Source organism: Thamnophis sirtalis, unplaced genomic scaffold (genome assembly GCF_051295495.1).
Source record: "Thamnophis sirtalis isolate CommonGarterSnake01/CBP01778 unplaced genomic scaffold, rThaSir2_p1.2 scaffold_7, whole genome shotgun sequence".
NCBI lineage: Eukaryota > Metazoa > Chordata > Lepidosauria > Squamata > Natricidae > Thamnophis > Thamnophis sirtalis.
Genome location: NW_028261387.1, coordinates 15,304,504 through 15,312,097, shown reverse-complemented (window position 1 = coordinate 15,312,097; position 7,594 = coordinate 15,304,504). Strand labels below are relative to the sequence as shown.

The following is a 7,594-nucleotide window of genomic DNA, read 5'->3' as shown; positions in this document are numbered from 1 at the left end:
GATCCTTCTGTATCTTAAGCCTGTCTTCTGGAGTGTTGGCTATTCCTGCTAGCTTGGTGTCCTCTGCAAATTTGTTGAGTTCCCTGTCTACCCCCTCGTCCAAATGATTGATGAAAATGTGGAAGAGTACTGGACCTAAAACAGAACCTTGGGGTACCCCACTGCATACTTTCCTCCATGTAGATGCAGTTCCATTGAGGATTACATGTTGAGTGCGGAGTACCGGATTAAAGTGACTTGTTTTTAAACATGCTACTAAACCTAGTTGGTTAGCCTTAGTAGTGCCCATCTGAAATTTGCCCCCCAGGTGTTTACGGGTTTTCTGCTCTATAACACGGTGTTGGTAGACCCACACAATCTACAACAAAGGAGCACACTTTCAAGCAACTGATGGACATGATATAAATCGATAAAAACAAAGCATCGGCATCATGCCAGATTTAATAAAAACATACTGAAATATTGCTTATACCCTATCAAGATAGTTAAGGTCATATAAAGCCTAGTTTTTTTTTCAGAGAAGCGGTACCCAATCTGGTAGCCTCCATGTGCACTGGACTTGTAACTCCAAGACACATCATACCTGAAGAGAATTCCCTATTGTAGAATCCTGTTCAAAAATATTGAGGAGTTTCATCTTCCTAAAATACCCAGTGAACCATTGAGCTTTTGAGCTCTTTTATGGATTCAGAAATATCCCAGAGGCAAATCAGAGAAATGCAATGTGAATAAGACCAACCAACAGACTTGACTTCTTCCTGTCCTGTCCTGGATTATAATTCCCATGCTCAAATGAAAATACAAGTTATGAAAATGGAATTCTTCACGTAAAATAGATGGCTTTTTGGACTATTTAACCTGCTCATATTGCACTTTAGGAATTGAACACTTGACTCGGTGCACTCAAAGTTCCATATAATTCCAAGAAATTTTATTTTATTTCAGATCTTTGGAACCAGATTTCACAATGGTTATTGAATGATAATGAAAGATACATTATATTAAAGTTACTATTATTTTCTTGGGATTATCACATTAAATCAAACCCATATCTGTGCCTATAAAAACGTTCAATCTGGAATCTTGGCAGAGTTAAAAATTGCACAAAGGCTTACTTCAAATCGAACAATGGTCCAATAAGTCATCAGCAACCTAATCCAGAAATGAGCATACAATCTGTTTAGATTGGGATTGACTGATTGATTCATGTGCTGCCCATTTCCTTCCACTCTATTGTGCGATCAATTGTACAGACTGGGAATGTTGTTAGATTTGCTACAGCTTCTGCGTGTTCAAATGATAACATTTTTCTATTTATATAGCAGATTACTCAACATAATCTTATGCTTGAAAACTATAATTATTACAAGACCTGTGAATTGCAAGCCATATATTATGTACTGTATTGCACAATGTGGATTTTAAAGTCACACTGTATTTTTTCCATCTTTTTCTAAATCCAATTTAGAGTTCTAGTTCTTACCAATACAATTATAAATATTTTAAGACTAGGATTTCTGAAAAACTGTTTCCTCACATATGAATCTGAATGTAATTTGGAGCCCAGTTGCAGATACCAATTGAGATACTGGCTAAATTGGGATTAGTGGAAAACTCCTTGTTGAAATTTCTCAGGGATGATAGGTAATTAATGATAGGCAGCCCAGTCACTTCTTGGCTATATAAACTTGATCAATCAATAAATAAAATAAAACCAGTGATCTCCTAAAGAGCTCTTGAGATATCTTTGCACTTCAATTTCCCAAATTCCCAGCATCCATTTCTGACATTGTATAATTTGGTCTTGGGTGACTTTTAAATATAGATTGTTTCAAGTGCTAATTGAACAGAAAAGCCATTTTTTACAACAGGCACTCAAACATGAAGGGATTTAGAAAACAGCTTCATAAGCATCACAAGTCACCTTGTTAATAAGGAACATGAATTTTAAGTATGGCTACTAAATGCCGTAAGAACAGTATCCTAAAATTTACTGATGTTACACAGAGATGACATACTGCAGTGTTAAGAAACTTTTAAAAGAATTTGCCAATCTTTAGAAAAAAATAGATTGTTTCAAGTGCTAATTGAACAGAAAAGCCATTTTTTACAACAGGCACTCAAACATGAAGGGATTTAGAAAACAGCTTCATAAGCATCACAAGTCACCTTGTTAATAAGGAACATGAATTTTAAGTATGGCTACTAAATGCCATAATAACAGTATCCTAAAATTTACTGATGTTACACAGAGATGACATACTGCAGTGTTAATCCACCCAGCTTCGGATGGATTCTTGAGAAATAAACATAAGGAGTGTACTTTAACATCATTCTGGTTACAAATGCAACATGTGTATCCGGTTTTAACAGAAAAAGTCCTGAAATACATCTTGCCTTTTCCAACTTCATATTTATGCAAAGTTGCTTTTTCTGCATTTGTAGACATTAAGTCGAAAAAAAGGAACAGACTATTGGACGTGGAACTGCATCTCAGATTAAAATTAACAACCAGGGAACCAAATTATGATGATCTGTCATCTCAACATAAACAATTTCATCCTTCTCATTGAATCAAATAAATGTTCTTTATAATATAACTTTCGTTTATTTTGCGTATGTACCAAAAAAAGAAAAAATAGATATATTTTGATTTTTATTAAAGCATATGTTTTTTATGAGGGGTACTCAGCGTTACGAAAATTATAGAAGGGGTACACATATGTCAAAAGTTTGGGAAACACTGCTATACTATATACTTAGCAGTTTGTGAGTCTCTAATTAATCTCCTTCAGTACTGAGAAAGATCTACTGTACTATCTTTGACTATACCTTCACAAATGAAGCCAAAGTAAAGCCAAAGTGTAATTAAGTTATTAAAGTGATTAGATCAGTTTAAAGGGAGGGAAACCAGCCATGTACCCAAAGACAAATTTTGTTCCAAAAGAATTACAAACTCGGGAAATACCACTTAAAAAACAACAACCTTATATCGAGGGCTGGCAACAGAACAGAAGAAAATGATCACTGGAAAGCAACATCGGTCCATTCATTCGCACCTATAACCAGTGATCCGAATCTTAAATCGATTCAGGACCCAACAAAGCCGAATAAGCGCAGTTCGCTCTTACAAACCGACAGTTCATGAGCATGCTATAAAGGCAGAGCATGCTGGAACCTGTAGTTCGCGCTATGCTTTTTGGCTCCTTTCTATCAGAGGGGAGGGTTAAGCGTAAAGAATGCTCATTCGTTCTCGGAGACGCCAATCTCGGGTGGCTGTTGACCATAGCAACTGAACGACGCCTGTTGCGGAGAGGAACTTTAAAAGCTGAAAGATTAAAAAAGAAAGAAAAGCGGGGTAAAAGACGGACAATAACTGCGTAAGCGGTAAGTAGTGACCTCAGAGAGAGGGAAAAGTGGCGTAGTGGGAACACAGCCCCATCGGGAGTATGAAAGAACAAACAAACTGGTGCAGAACTGCAGCATCCTTTCCCCTCTCGCGGCTACATAACACGTTCACAAACTGTCCTAACTGGGAATTGGGAGAGTTGTAGCCCGCTCCAAAGGAAGGGACCTCAGACCAGCAAGCACGATTTCGATATTTCCTCTAAGTTGTGCCAGGACTAAAGCTACATATTTATTTGTGCACCCATTGCATAGATAGCGGAATAGTATCTTCCCCCCACCTTAACCAGTGTCAAACAGCTGAATGAACCTCCGGATTCGCTCATAGTAGTTTTGCAGCATTGCTGGCTTTTTGTCAATGGGACCCTAGGGCAGATATAAGGAGCTGAAACTAGAGAGTTGGTTTACCTTGATCCTGAGTCATTTTGCTACCTAAATCAGATGCTATATGACCTCCATTCGCCTTTCAAATTTAGGAAGGAAGGAGGGAGGGAGGGAAGGAAGGAAGAAAGGAGACATTCTCAACCAGCTAACACTGTAGCTCATTTTATAAACTGAGATTCAAATTCCTGACTTAAAAGTGTTTCTCAACCATGGCAACTTCAAGCTATATAAACTTTAACTCCCAGAATTCCCCAGTCAGTATAGTCTGGGAACTGAAGTCCATAGAGGTTAAAGTTGCAAGGATTGAGAACCACTGACTTAGTGTAATGAGTGAACCCAGGTGTTATCTGGCTTTGACAAAGTTTAATAATACTGACAATCGAGTGGCAACATTTAGCTGACTTTGATCCTAGTCCATATTTGGATGGGAGCCCACCGGAAAATCCCAGGACTATATGTTTTGCTGGGAGGTGGAAAAATATATTGGAGAAGACAAGAACAAATCACTTCTATATTGCTGATGAGAACATTATATAGACATTTTCCTGGAATCGCCCGGAGTTAAATGTGACTCAAAGATGACTTTATATTTTCCTTAATCTAATGCAATTGATTGTACTAAAAGTCCTTTTAAGACCAGTGTCTTTAGATATTTCCTTCTGATTGTTTTATACCTCCAAGATGGAAAGGATTTGTACAATTTCTAGGTTATATTCTCTTCTTGAGGAAATAGCTGGAAAGAGCAAAGAAATATGGGGAATTGGGGAAAGGCAGCACAAGTTCTAGGGACTTTGTTTAGATTCGTTCAAGACTCTTTCACTTGGCATAACTGTGCTTGCAAGCCAAGGGACAATTTCCATCTACTCAGCATGGTAGAATCAATACATATTATATTGCGTATAATGACCAGTTTTATACATTGCATGCAGGTATTTGGTGTATAATTTAGCATCTTATGCAAGATAGCCTTTGTGCATTATCATTTATGACTTAGCATGATGTATGAACCTAGTCAATTATAGCTTGTTAAATAAACTATGGTTAATTAAATAGTGTCTTGGAATGACGTTGGCCCAATCAATAAGTAATCTCTATACTGCTTTACTCTCTACTAAATGGGTAATGTGGAGGAGTATATGTTCATTTGCTAAATGCTCAGGCTATAATTATATGAAATATAATACAAATCATGATTAGGAAAACCAGTTATCATGTCTATGTGATGCAAAAGCTTGAAAGATTAATTTAAAATGTTATTAAGAATACAAGTATCTGGATACATAATGTAAAAGTGACATTTTTAAAAGACTGTGTTCTTATTCACATGTGTTAAGTGTTAAATAAAAGACATTGAAATTTATTCCAACACAAACTTTCCTAACTTTCAGCTATGTTCATGCATCTTTCACAATGACATTTGCCTCACTTTCTGCCATAAATACAAAGACACAGATAGACAGACAGATAATTGATTAGTCTTACTTATGGCTATATAAAAAAAGACTATATAAAAAAATACAGATGTAATTCTGGGGTAAAATGGATAAAATAAAATATAATGAAATACACATGTGATAAATACAAAGAATCAACATCCGGATAAACACATCACCTTTACAGGATGCATCTGTTTGATGTGATGGGTTCTTAGTTCAACTGTCTTAACTATGAACTTAGTTCTGCTCACCATATATACATTAGTGCGCAGGAGGGAATAGCACTATCTGCAGTTCAGATCGCAGTGGGCTATTCTTTCAATATTAAAGGGATTAAAAGTATTTAAACATAATGGGAGCATGTAGTTGACAGTTGAACAAAACATGAGCAATATCTCTGAGGGTTGGGACACTGCATATATACAGATGCCAGCAGAGGTGGGTTCCTACCAGTTCGCATCAGTTCGGTAGAACCGGTTCGTCAAATCTACCAAACCGGTTAGAAGAGGTTCTACCAGTGGACCCGGAAAGCAGGCCACACCTACAGAAGAGGTTCCAAAATTTTTTGAAACCCACCACTCACACACACACACACACACACACACACACACACACACTCACACAGAGAGAGAAAGAGAAAGAGAAAGAGAAAGAAAGGAAGAAAGAAAGAAAGAAAGAAAGAAAAAAGAAAGAAAAAGTGAGAGAGATGAAAGAAAAAAAGGAAAAAGAGATAAAAGGAAGGAAAGAGAGAGAGAGAGAGAGAGAGAGAGAGAGAGAGAGAGAACACACATGGCCGGCAAGCCACTCCCACCAGGTCACATGGCCAGCAAGCCACTCCCACAAAGGAGGCCACACCCACAGAGTAGGTTCGAATTTTTTTTGAAACCCACCACTGGATGCCAGTTAGATACTTATGAAAAGGTCACAAGTAGACAAGGATGGCAGCATCTGCTCTTATGACTCTTAAACTGATACTGTTGATATTGATAAGCCATCCTGACCACCATTCGTTAATATTTATATTTTCTGTTTTTTTTTTTTAATTGCCTGTGCAAATTCATGACTATAGTAGCAAGCAAGTAGATAAACCACCTGGGAAAGCCAAGGGAAATCATCAAAATGATGAAAAAGCAAAAGTTAGAATATTTTGGACATGTGATGCAACACCCAGAAAATACGGCATGCTTCACTTAATCCTCCAAGGAAAGATTGAAGACAAACAAGGTCCAGGCAGAAGAAGAATATCATGGCTTCAAAATCTAAGGAACTGATTTAGATAAAACTCAGCAGCACTTTTTTGTGAGGCTGTTGATAAAAATAGGATCGCCAACATGACTGCCAACGTCTGATGACGGATATGGCATAAGAGGAAGAAGAAGTGGCAAGCAGTAGGAAGGGCATGGATTAAGCGACCGCTTTTTCTGTAGTAGACCAAAGCTTTCAAACACATTTCCTCCAAAGATGCATTTTCTCTAACACTCTCTCCTTGCATTTTATAAGGCAGTAAAAACTCTTATTATTCCATCATAGTCCAATCTGATTGTGGTCAGCCAACAAGAGTATGCATGTGTTTAAAATGTTTGCTACTTTGCTTACTGTGGTTTTGGTTTTATCTCTATTTTGTTAATCATAATCTAATGTCTTAATTGATTGGACAGTCTGCAAATATTATAAAAAAAGTATTTTGTGGCAGTGAATTTTATCATATATGTTTTCCTTGTCGATTGGATACCCGTGCTTCATTATGGAACTATGTGATTGGGCTTGATAAATTGACAGTTAAAGCTTGAACATTAATGATAGTTATGATCAGCTCTCCTCTCCCCTTCTCTCCCTGAGGCTTGCCCCATCCTGTCTCCTTCCCTCCCTCTGGGTGGCTCCATTGATCCTCATCCCAGCCTGCAGGCCAGATGAGTCACGCGCTGGCCATGTCCACGTCCAAGTGGCAGTTAGAACAGAGTTCTTTTCAGGTGGGGAGGGGGAGTAGAATGTCTAACTCCTTAGCATCAGAGCGTATTTTAATATAAGAAATACTAATGATCTGATGCTCATTTCGAAAAATCCTTTCTAAGCAAGCACCTAGAAGCTAAGAGGAACATACGTGCCAAATTTCAAGTTTGTAGGCTTTACGGTTCTGGAGATTTCATGATGATGCATGAGTAGAATTTCGCTTTTATATATAGAGATTAAAAAAGCAACTCCCAGTAGCTAGGATGACTCTACTAACATTCAGCTTCACTGGCGGAACATAGGTTCAAATGTTATTAGATAGGAAGAAAAAGTCCTCTTCATCCATTTTCTTTCTACCATACTCCTGTACCTGTACTCTGTCCTTTCATACTCAATTTTTAAAGTGAAGGCTCAAACAA

At 37.5% G+C, this 7,594-nt stretch overlaps 1 protein-coding gene across 2 annotated transcripts in view; it reads left to right on the top strand.

The window, feature by feature from the left end:
- The first annotated feature begins 3,300 nt into the window (after positions 1-3,300).
- The window catches only part of DNAI3 (dynein axonemal intermediate chain 3), a 49,368-nt gene continuing 45,074 nt past the window's right edge, over positions 3,301-7,594 (top strand). For both annotated transcript variants that reach the window (XM_087719362.1, XM_087719363.1), the window contains exon 1: positions 3,301-3,387. The gene's annotated coding sequence lies outside the window, so the exon portion shown is untranslated. The remainder of the gene's footprint in view (positions 3,388-7,594) is intronic.